This window comes from Chrysochloris asiatica, unplaced genomic scaffold (assembly GCF_000296735.1).
Source record: "Chrysochloris asiatica unplaced genomic scaffold, ChrAsi1.0 scaffold00007, whole genome shotgun sequence".
Lineage (NCBI taxonomy): Eukaryota > Metazoa > Chordata > Mammalia > Afrosoricida > Chrysochloridae > Chrysochloris > Chrysochloris asiatica.
Window position 1 is genome coordinate 26,271,278 of NW_006408525.1, and position 466 is coordinate 26,271,743.

The window sequence follows — 466 nt, forward strand, 5'->3', positions numbered from 1 at the left end:
ACTACTAAAATACTGGTTACAAGACAACATTATGTTTTTATTAAGAAGTGCTTGTATGATGTAAGTGAAAAAGTTATATTGCCCAGCGCTATGGAAGTATAATTATAACTATATGGAAAGCCCTATTTTGAGAAAGAAAACTGGAAGGAAGTTATCCAAAATATTGACTGTGTATGTTTGTAGTATAGAATTATGAGTCATTTTTTCTCCTTTCATATGCTGAATTAAAAAGAGAAAGTGTAGTACTTTTATAATGAAAACTAAAATAAAATTTATCGTATTTTATTTCTAAATTTATTTTCAGAAGAGTCACACAATTATCTTCCATTATATATGACATTTTGCTTAGATGAATCTATTTGCATTTGTTGAAATAAAAGACTCTCAACCTAGGTTTTCGGAAATATCACACTATGGGCCTAGGTTTAGAGCAGGGCTGGGGAATGTATGTTGTTGTTGTTGTTGT